Source organism: Bidens hawaiensis, unplaced genomic scaffold (assembly GCF_021521415.1).
Source record: "Bidens hawaiensis isolate Kalapana, Puna unplaced genomic scaffold, B.hawaiensis_p1.1 tig00054390_1, whole genome shotgun sequence".
Classification (NCBI taxonomy): Eukaryota; Viridiplantae; Streptophyta; class Magnoliopsida; order Asterales; family Asteraceae; genus Bidens; species Bidens hawaiensis.
The window spans coordinates 73,469-90,188 of NW_027499813.1; the positions used below are offsets into that span (position 1 = coordinate 73,469).

Genomic DNA, 16,720 nt, shown 5'->3' on the forward strand with positions numbered 1-16,720 from the left:
ACTTCAAACATATTGCAATCTCTTAGAATATGAGTTTCACTATGGTTGAAATGTTTGGCATATATTCGGAAATCAATTGTTTGGACATACGTGATCTTAACACTTTTGGGATGAGTTTAGTCTACCGATTCTGTCATAATTTTGTCTATATCCATTGGTGTTATTGGTTTTATACAATTCAAAAAATGAAAAAGATTCATGACGAAGAGATAGAACGAACAAACAAATGATATAAAAAACATCTTGTGATTATCAACAAAAAAAAAGGTCCACAATACTTTTAGGCATAAGACATGGAAATCCCATCTGTTCAATTAAAATAAAAATCATAATACATTAAACCATAAATAATTAAACTGATCAAACTAAAACATTTCTTTAAAAGTTAGACAAGTCAAAGCATTACTTTAAAAATATGTCAGAAAATTAACAAAATTAAACTTGCACCACTTCTCCCACTCAAAGCTCACGCTCTTGGCTTCAATGTTTCACCCAAACAAATGAGGTAGATTTGTTTCGTTTACCAAGTTATTCAACACGAAAGATTATACCATTCCTAATTCTCCATATTAACCAACAACAATCATCACCATTTATGCCGCTATCCATTCTTCTTTATAGTGCTAATGTATTTTCAGATAGTTGAACAAATCCCATACCGAATCAAGAGAATACGACCCGGGTGTGAATTATTGTCCAAACCCATCTCTCAACATAACCATGAACAATCAAATGAAGCATCACTTAAATGCACTCGACCTACCAAATCAATTATTCAATCAAACCAAAATAATATTATTATTTCACCTAAAGTTTGGTGAATAATAATACAAGGACCAAACTTGTATCACACTCCTTTATATTCTTTACGTTATCTTCTTCCAACTCATATCATATCATTCCTTATTCAAATCCCGTCATAAATTTCCCCCAATTCCATCCAAATCAAATATTATCATTATCATTATTATTATTATTATTATTATTATTATTATTATTATTATTATTATTATTATTATTATTATTATCATCATCAATTCATCCAAACAATCGTTAATTCACATCCAAACAAGATGATGACAAGACGACAATCTCACCAAGATCAACAATCTAGGGTTTTCCACGAGTTATCCGCTTTAATTCTCAACTTAATCCGGCACCCACCGGTTCAATTCTCCGACGAGGTTACCACCGTTTCACCGCGGCGGCGGCCGCCTCAGATGACGGCGGCGGGATTCGCGTCGATGATGCTGGGCATATCGTTGGCTATGATGTTATGTGGGTCGATAACGTTTATTATAGGGTTTCTGTTGATGCCGTGGGTTGTTGGGTTAGTTATATTGTTTTATGTGGCGGGTATTGTTTCAAGCTTATCGATGCTGGGTCGGGTTATTTTTTATCATACTTTGCCTCCATCTTCACCTAGAAAAAACGTTCCTGGTAATATTATTATTATTATTATTATTATTATTATTATTGTTTGTGTTATATTTATGGTTGCAAAAGTCGCTAAGTCGACTAGGGAGTTGCGAGTACTCGGTTTAGGCGGAGAGTACTCGGGGAGTACTTGACGTGGTAAATTATAAAGAAACTAATTTTTGGGAGCTTATATATATCATAAATTTACTAATATTTATACAAAAATATATGTGGATATCCATATAAATAAAAAAGATGTATCTTTAAATACTAATGTATCTAAAATTTGAGATTCGTTAATTAAAAAATTATAGTCATTTTTTAATATTATAGAAATATGAATTATGTTAAATTTTTAAAGTCAAAATTGGCTCGAGTTGACCGACTAGATCCAATTGTGGCGTTAGGTTGGCCACTTTTGATCGATTCCGAGTAACTAGACGGAGTTATAGATAGTCGCCTCGGCACCATACCTTGTAGTGATTACTCGACGAGTACTCTGCGACTAGTCGAGATTTTTACAACCATGGTTATATTATAAAACTTGTAGTAATTCAGTTGATGCTTATAAGTATTGGGATATAGCCATATAGGGCTGTGTATGAACCGAACAAGGGCTTGTTCATGTCAAATTGTCGACCTTTTAGTTAAGCTTTTATGGGACAAGCGAACGGTTTATGAACAGCTAACCGAATTGATATGAAAAAAGCAATACTAGTAAATAGGGCTGTATGGGAACCAAACGTTTGGCGGGATATTAGTTTATCGGATAAATGAATGAACATGAAAAAAGAATTTCATTTGATTAACTAAATGAACGGACATGAACACTAATTAAGGCCATGTTCGTTCGTTCAATTGTCGTGAACTAACTGAACGGACACGAACACCAACTATGCACGTTTAATTTTATTTTCCTTAATGTTTGTTAATTAAGGATTTTTCTAATCTTATCATATAGATTTTAGCAAAAGCAAAATTATTAACGATAAAACAAAATTACATGTGATTAATTTATATGTAAATTTAACATATGAATATAAATGTGGAGTAAAAAAACACCAACACAAGACAGTGATTGTTTTGGTTAGCCAACACAAATAAAACATTGTTTGTGTTCTTTCGTGAACCGTTCACGAACAAGTTCATTTCCTTAACAAATGAACACAAACACGACAAGAAATTTCGTTTGGTTAGCTGTTCATGAACCGTTCGCTTGTCTGATAAAAGCTTAATGGATGAACATGAACAAGGCCTTGTTTGGTCCTGTTCTTTACGATCCTGCCAGTAACGTTAAAAGGCTGTTTATTAGTTTCAAATTCAGAAGGACTAATGGTTTGTGTCTTGATGTTGCAGCATGGAAACTGTTGTGAAAAGGGAGAGTGATTGTTGAGCTGCTCAGGAAACGGTTGATGAGCACCGTGAATGTTATTTCCGAGCAGGGTTGCAGTGGGTGCAGAAGGTATAAAATGGTATGAAACCTAAAGTTGTTGAGCGCGGAGGATCTTCGGGCGTTAAAAGGATTATTTATAAAAACTCATACGATACGTAGTCTTATTAAGTAGTTTTTTTAAGAGAGTTGGTGGTTGAGTTGAGGGTGTGCATTCTTTACTTGAGAAGCATATGGTGGTGTCCATGGTGAATTAAGGTTGGTGCTTATGAATTATGTGTGTAAACATGCTGCTGCGGTTATGGACTTGGGTCCTATCTTATTTGTTACTTGTAGTCATTACTCTTTGTCTGCAATTGATTTGTTGTGTTTTGTACACATTCATTATGTTTGAATTTGGATATTTATGCTATAGTTATGTTATATGTCACAATCACATTACTTGATTTATTGTGTTTGGAGTCGTATGTAGTTGTCGCTCTCTTATCTGCAATGGCGGGGTCTGTTGACCGCCTTCCTGTCTCAAAATATGACCCCTCTCCGATTAAAACAGGACACTTACCCATTTAAAAAGGCCAAAAAAGAAAACAAGAAAATAAAGGTTTCCCCTTCATCCGGCCTAGCAAAACATTGTATCGGGTTTTTACCAAACGGGTTGGGTTGAACTGGGTCTTTATTTTGAAAAAGAGTATACTTTTGACCAAAACACGGGTTGGGTTGAACTAGGTCCTTACTTTAAAAAAAAAGTATACTTTTGACTAAAATGGGCTGGGTTGAACTGGGTCCTTATATTGAAAAAAAAGATATACTTTTTACCAAAACGGGTTGGGTTTAACTTGGTCCTTATTTTGGAAAAGGTAACCAAAGTATACTTTTGACCAAAACGGGTTGTGTTGAACCGGGTCCCTACTTTGAAAAAAAAAAAAAACTTTTGACCAAAAACGGGTTGGGTTGAACTGGGTCCTTATTTTGAAAAAAGTATAAATTGAACTTGCATACGTTTTGGCAGCAAGTTGCAACGTGGTGGCGGTGAATATCATTAGATGGTTTTTGATGTATAACGTATGGTGATGGACTGGTGGTTGTACGGTGAGGCCTGAGGGTGGTGACTAGTGGTTCTGGTGGTTGTGTTGGCGGTAGCAGTGAGGGTGGTTATGAGGATGGTTTGCATGGGTTCCTTATATTTGGTCCTATATTGATCCTTGCGAGTATATATATATATATATATATATATATATATATATATATATATATATATATATATATATAAGGGTTCAAATAAGAATAAGGAGTTTTCTAGGAATGGTAAGAATCAACAAATTTTTGACATCTAACTATACTATTAAAGCAATAGTCTTTAAGTCCATTTCCCCCCTTCCTATTGGTTGTTGAGTATAGTTTTCATGTATATTTTTTTTTGAAAATTGACTTTCAATAAAAACAAACACAACCAACGACTATCACCAAGACGGAGAAAGACGCTGAAATCCAAAAACCAAAAACAACAATCACGTTACATCAAATAAACACCATCTTTTCCAATCCACTACCCCTATCTTAGATCTATTTTTGTACCAAAGAAAACCCAAAGATTTTATATCCGCAACCATTTCTGCCACCTTAGTGTTCTTGCCCGAAAAAATCTTTTCATTCCTAGCTCGCCAAATCCTCCAACAAGTAATGATGACAATTCCATGAATAATCAATCTCTTGTTCCCCGTCGCACCACAAACCTTATGCACTTCCACCAAATCATTGACATGAAAAACAAAAGATCTAGGGATGTTGCACCATGAACCAATCGCATTCCAAACGGCCATAGAAATGAAACACCCGGTTAACAAGTGCTCGAGCGATTCCTCATTACTCTCACATAAAGCGCAACTATGATCATCACAATGCAAATGACGTCTAGCTAAAGCCTGCTTGGTTGGAAGACTATCCAGAACGGCCCTCCACATTAAAATATTACATTTTTTCGGGACCCAATCGCTCCATTGGAAACTGAAACTCCCAGCATCCACAACGGACCGCACCATCCATCTTTTAATCGCCGAAACCTCGAACTCTTTGCAGCTACCAACCTCCCAAGACCATGAATCTTCACGGTCAACCATCACCACCCCTTGAAGGAGATCTTCCAACTCTTGCTTCTCGATCACCTCCTGTTGGGAGCAAGGAGCTCTAAGCCAATCCCACACAATGCGACGAGAAGATCCAGTGACCACCAACCGATCTGCTAACAAGACATTTTTATGTTTTTCTATCGCATATAAGGACGGATACTTGTCCATAATCGGCGCCGAACCCAACCACAAATCCGTCCAAAACCGAACTTGGCGACCATTCCCAACTGTGGCCCGGATCACTCTATTAAAACCCACACCATCAACCTTAAATTTGTTCCAAAACATAACACAATTCTTCCAAACCCCGGGAACCCCATTATTAACCGGAGCAAGCCCCCAACAGCGCGAGGACCCGTGAATAGACAACACTACTCTTCTCCACATCGCGTGATGATCATTTAGAAATCTCCCAAGCCATTTAGTAATCAGCGCTTGATTCTTAACCTCTAAACGAGCGATACCTAAACCCCATTTTTTTATAGGTTTGGTGACTACCTCCCAAGCCACCCATGACATCTTCCTCACTTCATCCGAACCACCCCATAAGAACCTTCTCATCAAAGCTTCTAAATCATTGGTAACCTTCTTGGGTGCCTTAAAAAGCGAAAAATAATAAGTGGGAAGACTATCCAGCACCGATTTAATAAGGGTTAACCGACCGGCAATAGATAACGAATTAACTTTCCATTTAGATAGCCTCTTCTTGAACTTGGACACAACCGGTTCCCGGCTGGGAACCTACAATACGCGTGTAGATCCGGCTGGGAACCTAATTTTCATACAAAGAATCACTTCTTTGTATTTCAAACTTCATGTATTTCAAAATCATGTAGAAATGGCTATCCTAATTTTCATAAAATTTGCTGGACCGCCATGAAATATGAGGATAGCCATTAACCAGATGACTGAAAGTGACCTACATGAAGTTTGAAATACATGAAGTTTATTTCAAACTTCATGTATTTCGAAATCACTTCTTTGTATTTCAAACTTCATGTATTTCAAACTTCATGTAGGTCACTTTCAGTCATCTGGTTAATGACTATCCTCATATTCGACAAGTAGAAATGTGGACCAAACATATCCGAAGACATGTCCTTCAAACTGAGGCAACCGACATAATTCTAAGCGATAGTGACGTTTTTTTTTTTTATTAATCAAAGCATGGTTACTCGGAATTGATCATCTCATTCAGCTCAACAAGGTTTTGAAATCTAGTTTTGTCAAACGCTTTCGTGAACAAGTCAGCGAAATTATCTAACGTGTCAACCTTTTCGAGCTCAATCAGCTTCTTCTCAGCACAATCCCGTATAAAATGATGACGTATGTCAATATGTTTAGTTTTACTGTGCTTCACGGGATTGTTAGTTACTGAGATAGCAGCAGTGTTATCAATGCAAATAGGAGTAAGTGAGAAATTCAGACCATAGTCACGCAACTGTTGTTGAATCCAAAGAACCTGGGAGCAGCAGTTGGATGCTGCCATGTATTCTGCCTCACAGGTTGAAATTGCGACTGAAGTCTGCTTCTTGCATTGCCACGACACCAATCTGCCACCAAGAAACTGACATCCACCAGTTGTAGACTTCCGACTCTGATTGCACCCTCCATAATCAGAATCTGTGTAAGCGACTAGCTCCAAGTCTCCTCCTCTCGGGTACCACAACCCCAGCTTCGGTTTGCCCTTGAGATACCGCAGTATCCTCTTCGCACCCTTCAAATGAGATTCTTTTGGGTTTACCTGAAAGCGTGCACAAAGACAAACAGCAAACATTATATCAGGCCTAGAAGCAGTTAAGTACATTAAAGAACCTATAATAGCCCGATATTGGGTTGGGTCCACGTCTGCATCGTTGTCTGAATCAGCACCCAATTTGTGATTGACGCAGACTGGAGTATCATATAGAGTGCTGTCCTCCATCTTGAAGCGTTTGAGAACATCATGTACATACTTCGTCTGATGAATGAACATCCCGTCTTTCCTCTGATCAACCTGCAATCTTAAAAAGAAAGTTAGTTCACCCATAGCACTCATTTCAAATCTCTTCTTCATGACGGCCTCAAACTCCTGACACATGGCGACCTTTGATGCAGCAAAGATAATGTCGTCCACGTAGACTTGTACCAGCAGAAAGTCGCTTCCTTTTCTCTTGAAGAACAACATGCTATCAATCTTACCTCTTTCAAACTCATTCTCAAGTAAGTAATCGGATAACGTTGAGTACCAGGCACGAGGTGCCTGATGTAGTCCATACAGCGCTTTACTTATCTTGTACACGTGATCGGGAAAGTCAGGGTCAGGAAAACCCGGAGGTTGCTCAACGTACACAACCTCATCGACTTTACCATTTAGGAACGCGCTCTTCACATCCAACTGAAAAACTTTCATCTCCTTATGAGCAGCAAATGCCAAAAACAGCCGAATGGCTTCCAATCTTGCCACAGGAGCAAACACCTCATTGTAATCAATCCCCTCTTGCTGATTAAAGCCTTTAACAACCAGCCTCGCCTTATTCCTGATAACAACCCCTTTCTCATCTCTCTTACATTTGAAGACCCACTTCGTGCCAATCGCATGCACATTTCTTGGTTTTTCAACCAAATTCCATACTTCCATTTTCTTAAACTGAGCTAACTCTTCTTGCATGGCTTCGACCCACGAGCTGTCCTTAAGAGCCATTTGATAGTTCTTTGTTTCAATCTGGCTGATGAAGCAGGTGTACAAGCATTCGTTGATAATGCCCGTGTCTTTAATGCTTGTGTAAACACAGGTGTGCTCATTCAAGCTTTGTCTTGTTTGTACATCGGCGGACGGATCACCTATCACATTCTCCAACGGGTGATTTTTGTGAATTCTCGTAGTCGGAACCGAACTGACATTTAGATTATCTTCCAAGTTCAAAGATAGCTCATCCATGGTTGATTGATGTTGAGAGTGAAACGGATTGATGAATTCCTCTTCAGTAGAGGCAGCAGGGGTATTGACAGCATTTGACGAGGAAGGCTGACATTCATCATACTGTGGTCGTTGCACCAAAGTGTCTTCCTCATCGCATATCATCTTCGTAGCAATTCGTTCCTCATCTTCTGCAAAATCCAAATACGGCATGTTAAAAGATTTAAAAAGTCTATCATAGTCAAAAACCCCTACGGGTCCCGTGCTTGGTTTTGGTGATTTGTAACTTGTGATATCAGTGTTACACACCACCTCAACCTTGCTGGTCGGTGTATTAAAGACCCGTCTGTTGGGAGTCCCAACAACGTATCCGACTAAGATTCCTTCGTCGGCTACTTCACCAAATTTTGAATTGGTCTTTAATATCGAACACGGGGACCCGAATGGTTCAAGACCACTCAAGTTGGGCTTTCTCCCATGCATTAGTTCATAACAGGTTTTATTTAATCTTTTAACAGTTAACAGTCTATTAAGGATATAACAGGCTGTTGCAACAGCTTCAGCCCAAAACACCACAGGAAGTTGCGAATCAGCCAGCATGGTTCTGGCTCCTTCAATTAAAGTTCTGTTCTTCCTCTCAGCCACTCCATTTTGTTGCGGAGTATACGGTGCGCTGTATTGGTGTTCAATCCCCTTCTGTAGGTAGAAGATCTCCATCTGATAGTTCTTGAACTCAGTCCCATTGTCACTCCTGATGTATTTAACTCTTTTTCCCATAATGTTCTCAACTTTGGTAATCAAATTTATTACCATCTGAACAGTTTCATCCTTCGACTTCAGGAAATATACCCACGAGTATCGAGAAAAATCATCAGTAATCACCAAGCAGTACGATGTTCCCCCTAGACTTTTTACATTCACTGGACCAAAGAGATCCATGTGAAGTAGGTCTAGGGTACTGACTATTGAGTTGACCTTCTTGGTGTGATGGGACTTCTTGTGTTGCTTTCCTTTCTTGCATGATAAGCATTTGTCTTCGAAGTTGAAATTCTTCAAGGGAACCCCCAACACAAGCCCATTTTTGACAAGGTAGTTCATCTTACGAAGATGAATGTGCCCCATTCTCCTATGCCATAATTCGGACTCTGATTCAGTCGCTTTCGACAAAAGACACGATTCTTCAGTGGCCATTTCAGTAGACCTCATATCCATGATATACGTATTCTTCACTCTTGGCGCCTTCATAACAATCCAGTCCTCTGGTATCTTAAAACCAGGATACAACACTATCGCCTCATTCTTCGTGAAATGCACGGTATAATCCTTGTCACAGATCTGCGAAACACTCAGCAGATTGTGCTTCAGTTCTTCAACAAAGTTAACTTTCTCTAGCGTCATCTTCCCGTTAGTCACAGTCCCAATTCCTGTGATCTTTCCACCGCTCTCTCCTGCGAAACTCACCCTACCACCTTGAACAGGTTTCCAGTCTTGTAACAATTTCTTATTACCCGTCATGTGCCGGGAACAGCCGCTATCCACAACCCATTGATTGTTGGCAGCCCTGTTCAACTGTTCCTGCACGATTAAAGCAGATTATTAGAATCTTGGGACCCAAGACCTCTTGGTCTTGGGTCGATACATCCCGTACCTTGGCTGTCCAAAGTTAGTATCATAATCATTTCTGTGAGTCCTAACAGGATACCTTCTTGTGGATTGTCTATGAGGCCATCCAAACCGTCTTGAATTAAATGAATTATTAGTTATGGTTTGGGTGTTACCAGTGAAAAACTGAGATTTATTTCTTTGAAAACCTGGATTAGTCCATTTTCTGAAATTCGATGGGTTTTCAGTTTTATCATTAAATTGATTACTGTTAGCTCTTTTCTCAGATTTTAAAGGCCTCACACCTCTGAATTTTTGCTTCAGAGGGCAATCAGCAACAAGATGTCCTTGTTGATTACATCTAAAACAACACCTGTTTTCAACTTTCTTATCAAAAGTTGTTTTAGATGTTGAGGCTGTATTACTGCCCGTTTGTCTCACACATGGTGGGACATACGGGTTTAGTGGAGACTTCTTTTCAGGTGTTTTATTTTTTTCTCCACTTTTTGGTAACACTTCCTCTTGTTTTGTCTCACTCGACTCAGAAGACTTGTTCGAGTTAGATGAGACAGGACTCGGAGCAGAAATCTTAACACTTGCAACAGGCTTACTAACTTCTGGTTCTTTAGTAGTAACTTGAACTGGAACTGTCTGACCATAGTCAACATCGACAGATTTCTGATTACTAGGGTTAAAAGTGTAATTATGATTGAAAGGTGGTGGAACTTCATGATAACCAATTCCTCCCCTTTTTGGAGAACCTTGATCACTAACGAGGTGATCAAGTATAGCGGAGGAATTTCTGAATTGCTCCAGTTTCCTGTTAAGTTCCACCACTTTTACCTGGTGATCAGCTATCTGTTTTTCCCTCTCAGCTATTAGTTTGGTTTTCTCTTCTAGAACTTAATAGCTAAGATCAATCACTCTAATTTTTTCAGCAAGCTTTGCTTTAAGACTTTTAATATCTGTTTCACTAGCTTTAATTTTTACTTTGTAACTATTTTCTCTAGCTTTAGTGAAGTGATGATCTTCTTTTAAAGTTTTATATTGCGCATCCAGACTAACAAACTGATCAGTTAGAGTTGTCAGTTGTTCAGACAGATGTTCACACTTAGTATAAGGAAGTTCGGTACTTACCTCGGAGAGCTGGTCTGCTACATCTGCCATGTACGCTTCATTTTCGCCAGTTCCCTTCTCACTATCTGCATTTTCGATGTTTGCCAAGTTGGCCTGTTCAAATACTTCTTCAACATGCAGATTCCAGTTGTACTCTTCGTTCTGTCTGGAAATCATGGCTCTATAGTCATTACCACTACCACTTTGCTGTGTAGATCTGTTCTGACTGCGTTCTACACGTTCATTCTTGCATTCCTTTGCGAAGTGGCCATTCTGCTGACAGTTGTAGCAGCGAACCTTCGTCTTATCAAACCCTGGCCTCTCTCCGACAAACTTCCTGCCAGTCTTCTTCATGAACCTCTTCACCCTTCTGACAATCATAGCCATCTGCCACTGCAGATCCATCTCCTCCAGATTATCAGCATCGATCTGGTCATAGTTTTCATCCAAAACTGCAGGATCAACGATCTTACCCTGAATGTAGTTCTCATACGAAGCAATAAAAGATGCATAGAGAGCAAACTGCTGTTCAGCAGATTTGACACTCATGGGCATCTTCGAGTAGTTGTTGTTTGAAACACTTGGGGAATAACTACTCTTGGTCGCTTGAGGTTGAGAAGCATTTGACCCTCCAGCTACATAGCACACATCACCGTTCATGTTGAGAGATACATGTCCCTCATGTGTTGAGCTCCCGCCTGACTCTCCCTTAGAGTAATAAGCAGATGATTCCGTTTTCGAACTTGATCCTGAGTTAACCTTTGCCCCATACATACCCGGATCTTGAACCTGATCGGTAGGTGTCTCCTTTCGTACCATGTTCAGTTCAAACGTTCTTAGCTTGTTAACTGCTGTCTCCAGGTCATAGTCAGCAAAGTCTTTATCTTCTCTCATCAACACTGTATACATCTCCCATTTTGGTGGGAGAGCATCAAGAAGCTTCTCAACAATCTCATCTTCTTTGTATGCGATATCGCGTATTGTAGGTTCCCAGCCGGAGGACAGCACTTTCTCATGGCGCGTATTGTAGGTTCTTTGTATGAAAATTATCAAGTTTGAAATACATGATTTTATTTCGAAATCTTGTATTTCATGGCGGTCCAGCAAATAAACTTCATGTATTTCGAAATCATCATCTACACGTCGTTCAAAATCCTAACTGTTGCCGATTTTGAACGACGAATTAACAATTTGCAATTAAGTTTGAAATACGCTTGTAGTTCCGGCTGGGAACCTAATTTTCATTCCTGATAGTAATTTGCTATGAACGTCTAAAACTTCATAAAACTTCATAAAATCATCTTCTTTGATAAACGTGTAGATATCGCGTATTGTAGTTTTCATGTATATGAATCACTTCTCTAATTTTCATCTTAATAAAATAAATCAATAATAAATTTAAATAAGATACAATTAATTCTATTTAATTATTCTCTTTCATTTTTGATTTAATCTTTAATCTTCAATCTTTTATAATTATCTTTCAACTTACTAATTATAATTCATAATTAATTATGTTGGTACATGATGTCAGTAGTTCAGTATATAGTGTCTGTAATCGAGTTAGTTGGATTTGTATTTGGATGTAAGCGAAGTTCTCACAAGTTCGCTGATATAGGCGAACTTGTGGAACAAGCGAAGTTAGGAACAACTTCGCCTAAACATGTTAGGCGAAGTTGTCGACTGTTAAATAGTCTAGGTTACGGCAGAAGTTGATAATCGAGTGGTAACGAGTTATTCAATGTGTGTAATCGGTGATCAGTGAATCACGTGTTTCCAGTTGCAATACAACGTGTCTTTGTTTATTGTAACGTGTGTTTGATCGTGTTAACGTGTATCGTCTTCTATGCTCGTAACGTCTTACGTAGGGATTCCGCACCTACGTAGAACGAGATATTCCGTGTAGATCCGGCTGGGAACCTACAATTGGTATCAGAGCTTTTGCTCGTGATTGTGTGGTTCGGGATTATCACGCGGGTGTAGAAATCGTTCCGTTCGACTATTCGCGGGACGAGTTTACCGAATTTTTGTGTCCTACTCACCTCCTACCATCAAAAACAACCTATTACACCTTCGCATACCTCGCAAAATCCAGAAATCAAATCTGCAAAATCATCGTGTTCATCAGGCGAAGTTGCCGCTACTGTTTGTAGGGTTTAGGCGAAGATATAAGGTTAAGCGAAGTTATCCACAACTTCGCCTACCTCACAAGTTCGCTTAACTTAAGCGAAGTTATCCACAACTTCGCCAAATCAGGCGAATTTAAAAAGGAGAGCGAAGTTAAGAATTCAAGCGAAGTTAAGACTTAAGCGAAGTTATCCACAACTTCGCCTACAGTACTGTGAAGAATAAAATTTTTATTTTTCGGGTTTCTTTGTGTTTCGTGAAAGATGACTTCTATAAATATTACGGAACTGGTGAAGATGGAAGTAGAAGCGGGTTCAGCTACTAAGGCACCGAAGATGCTTAAGGGAACCGATTTCGTGGCGTGGAAAGATCGGTTTGAGCAGTATGTTAAATATCAAGATGCTATGTGGGTGTGCATTCAAGATGGATACATTCCACCAACTGCTTTGTATGAGGGTCGTGAATAGATTAAGAAATACAACAAGATGGAAGAGGAAGAAAAGAAGATGTATGAGGCTGAAAGCAAAGCTCATGCAGCGATAACAATGGCTCTTCCACAAGAGATTCTTCACACCTTCAGGAAGTATAAAACTGCTAGAGAGCTTTGGGAAGCACTTGAAAACCGATTTGAAGGCAATGTGGGGATACGTGCATCAAAGATTAAACTACTCAAAACCCAATTCTCGGTATTCAAGTATCTGAAGAATGAATCACTTGATGATATCATCACGAGATATTATCACCTGATGACCGAACTCAGCAATTACTCCATTGCTTACAAAGAAGAGGAGATCGTAGAAAAACTTCTCGATGCTCTCCCACCAAAATGAGAGATGTACACTGTCTTGATGAGAGAAGATAAAGAGTTTGCCGACTATGACTTGGAAACAGCAGTCAACAAACTACGAACTTTTGAACTTAACATGGTTCGAAAAAAGACACCAACTGATCAGGTTCAGGATCCGGGAATGTATAGTGCAAAAGTTAACTCAAGTTCAAGTTCGAAGTATGAATCATCTGCTTACTACTCAAAGGAAGACTCGGGCGCTAACTCAACACATGAAGGTCATGTATCTCTCAACATGAATGGTGATGTGTGTTTTGTAGCTGGTGGAACAAATGCTTCTAAACCTCAAGCAACCAAGGGTAGTTTTTCCTCAAGTGTTCCGAACAACAACTACTCTAAGATGCCCATGAGTGTTAAATCTGTTGAACAGCAGTTTGCTCTCTATGCATCTTTCATTGCTTCATATGAAAATTACATTAAAGGTAAGATTGTTGACCCTGCAACTTTAGACAAAGACTATGATCAGATCGATGTTGATGATCTGGAAGAGATGGATCTGCAGTGGCAGATGGCGATGATTGTGAGAAGAGTTAAAAGGTTTATGAAGAAGACTGGTAGAAAGTTTGTTGGTGAAAGACCAGGTTTTGATAAGTCAAAGGTTCGGTGTTACAACTGTCAACAGAATGGCCACTTTGCTAAAGAATGCACAAATGACAGAGTTGAACGTAGTCAGACCAGGTCTACACAACAGAGTGGTGGAAGTAGTGAGAATAGGGCGATGATATCCAGACAGAACGAGGAATACAATTGGAATCTGCATGTTGAAGAAGTGTTCGAACAGGCCAATTTGGTGACCATCGAAACTGCTGGAAGTGAGAAAGTGACTGGAGAAAATCAAGCTTACATGGCAGAAGTGACAGATCAGCTCTCCGAGGTAAGTTCCAAACTCCCTTGTACGAAATGTGAAAATCTGTCTGAACAATTGAAAACAATAACTGATCAGTTTGTTAGTTTGGATGCTCAATTTAAAACATTAAAAGAAGATCATCATTACACTAAAGCTAGAGAAAATAGTTATAAGGTAAAAATAAAAGCTAGTGAGAAAGATATCAGAAGTCTTAAAGCCAGTCTAGCTGAAAAAATACAAGTAATTGATCTTAGCTATGAAGTGTTAGAAGAGAAAACCAAACTAATTGCTGAAAGAGATAAACAGATAGCTGATCACCAGGTGAAAGTGGTGGAACTAAACAGAAAGCTTGAGCAATTTAGAAATTCCTCTGCTATACTTGATCACCTCGTTAGTGATCAAAGTTCCCCAGTTAAATGGGGAGGAATTGGATATCATGAAGTTCCACCACCTTATAATCATAACTATACTTATGATCCTAGTAATCAGAAATCTGTTGATGTTGAAATTGGCCAGACAGTTCCGGTTAAGGTTACGATTAAAGATCCAGAAGTTAGTAAAGGCGAAACAAGTAAGCCTGTTTCTAATGTCAAGATTTCTGTTCCTAGTCCTGTCTCATCAAATTCGGACAAGGCATCTGAGTCGAGTGAGACAAAAGTAGAGGAAGTGTTACTAAAACGTGGAGAGGAAAATAAACCAACTGAAAAGAATTCTCCACTAAACCCGTATGTCCCACCATATGTTAGACAAACGGACAGTAATGCAGCCTCAACATCTAAAACAACTATTGATACGAAAGTTGAACACAGGAGTTGTTTCAGATGCAATCAATTAGGACACCTGATTGCTGATTGCCCTCTGAAGCAGAGATTCAGAGGTATGAGGCCTTCAAAAACTGAGAATAGAACTAACGGTAATTACTATAATTGTAAAAATGAAAATTCATCAAAGTTCAGATATTGGACTAATCCAGGTTTTCAAAGAAATCGATCTCAGTTTTTCCCTGTTAACAACCAAATCATGAGTAATAATTCATTTAATTGACGAAGGTTTGGATGGCCTCATAGTCAATCTACAAGAAGGTATCCTTGTAGGACTTACAGAAATCATTCTAATACTAACTTTGGACAGCCAAAGTACGGGATGTATCGACCCAAGACCAATAGGTCTTGGGTCCCCAGATTTTAATCCTTTGCTTTAATCGTGCAGGAACAGTTGAACAGGGCAGCAAACAATCTATGGGTTGTGGATAGCGGCTGTTCCCGGCACATGACGGGTAACAAGAATTTGTTACACGAATGGAAACCTGTTCAGAAAGGAAGAGTGAGTTTTGCTGGAGAGAGTGGTGGAAGGATTACTAGAATTGGGACGGTGACTAATGGTAAAATGACGTTAGAGAAAGTGAATTTCGTTGAAGAACTGAAGCATAATCTGCTGAGTGTATCGCAGATCTGTGACAAAGATTACACTGTGCACTTTACCAAGAATGAAGCGATCGTACTGTATCCTGGTTTCAAGATACCAGAGGATTGGATAGTAATGAAGGCTCCAAGGGAAAAGAATACGTATGTTATGGACATGAGGTCGACTGAGATGGCAACAGAAGAATCGTGTCTTCTGTCAAAAGCAACTGAATCGGAGTCCGAGTTATGGCATCGAAGAATGGGGCATATTCATCTTCGGAAAATGAACTACATTGTCAAGAATGGGCTGGTGCTGGGTGTTCCCTTGAAAAATTTCAACTTTGAAGACCAATGCTTATCGTGCAAAAAGGGAAAGCAACACAAGAAATCCCATCACACCAAGAAGGTTAATTCAATAGTCAGTACCCTAGACCTACTTCACATGGATCTCTTCGGTCCAGTGAATGTAAAAAGCCTAGGTGGAACATCATACTGTTTGGTGATCACTGATGATTTCTCTCGATATTCTTGGGTATATTTCCTGAAGACAAAGGATGAAACGGTGCAGATGGTAATAAATTTGATTACCAAGGTTGAGAATATTATGGGGAAAAAGGTTAAATACATCAGGAGTGACAATGGGACAGAGTTCAAAAACTATCAGATGGAGATCTTCTGCTTACAGAAAGGGATAGACCACCAGTACAGCGCTCCGTATACTCCGCAACAAAATGGAGTGGCTGAGAGGAAGAACAGAACGTTAATTGAAGGAGCCAGAACCATGCTGGCTGATTCGAAACTTCCTGTGGTGTTCTGGGCTGAAGCTGTTGCTACAGCCTGTTATATCCTTAATAGAGTTTTAACTGTTAAAAGATTGAATAAAACATGTTATGAACTTATGCATGGGAGAAAGCCTAACTTGAGTGGTCTTGAACCATTCGGGT

The 16,720-nt window shown here is 39.1% G+C and overlaps 1 long non-coding RNA gene across 1 annotated transcript; it reads left to right on the plus strand.

Annotated features, from left to right (window-relative positions):
* The first annotated feature begins 1,036 nt into the window (after positions 1-1,036).
* LOC143600596 (uncharacterized) lies at positions 1,037-3,242 on the plus strand. Its single transcript, XR_013147501.1, has 2 exons — positions 1,037-1,440; positions 2,776-3,242. It is a non-coding gene; the product is annotated as an uncharacterized LOC143600596 (long non-coding RNA).
* The last annotated feature ends 13,478 nt before the right edge of the window (positions 3,243-16,720 follow it).